The sequence below is a fragment of the Meleagris gallopavo genome, chromosome 12 (genome assembly GCF_000146605.3).
Source record: "Meleagris gallopavo isolate NT-WF06-2002-E0010 breed Aviagen turkey brand Nicholas breeding stock chromosome 12, Turkey_5.1, whole genome shotgun sequence".
Lineage (NCBI taxonomy): Eukaryota > Metazoa > Chordata > Aves > Galliformes > Phasianidae > Meleagris > Meleagris gallopavo.
The window spans coordinates 3,053,573-3,053,897 of record NC_015022.2 but is presented as its reverse complement, the minus strand read 5'-3'; positions in this window follow the sequence as shown (position 1 = coordinate 3,053,897).

Below are 325 nucleotides of genomic sequence, written 5' to 3'. Positions count from 1 at the left end.
AAGGATGAGGTTTGATTCCTTTTAATATCTCATTTTATTCACCAGCCTTGGGATTTGCAGCCAGTGACAGAGGTTGTTATAAAAGCGAATATTAACTGTAAGGAAAGCAACATTTCTAAGATCTTTGAAGTCAGACCACCTATGAGTACTTAAAAAACAAACAAACAAACAAAAAAACCACATACACACACACAAAAAACCCCACCAGTTGCAAAGCTCCCAACATTAGAATATTTAAGCATTTCAGGAGCAAAACCTACATAAGTATACACAGGATCAAGGAAGGATTATGCGATCTGTACTAGACTTGCATGAGTAAATATGC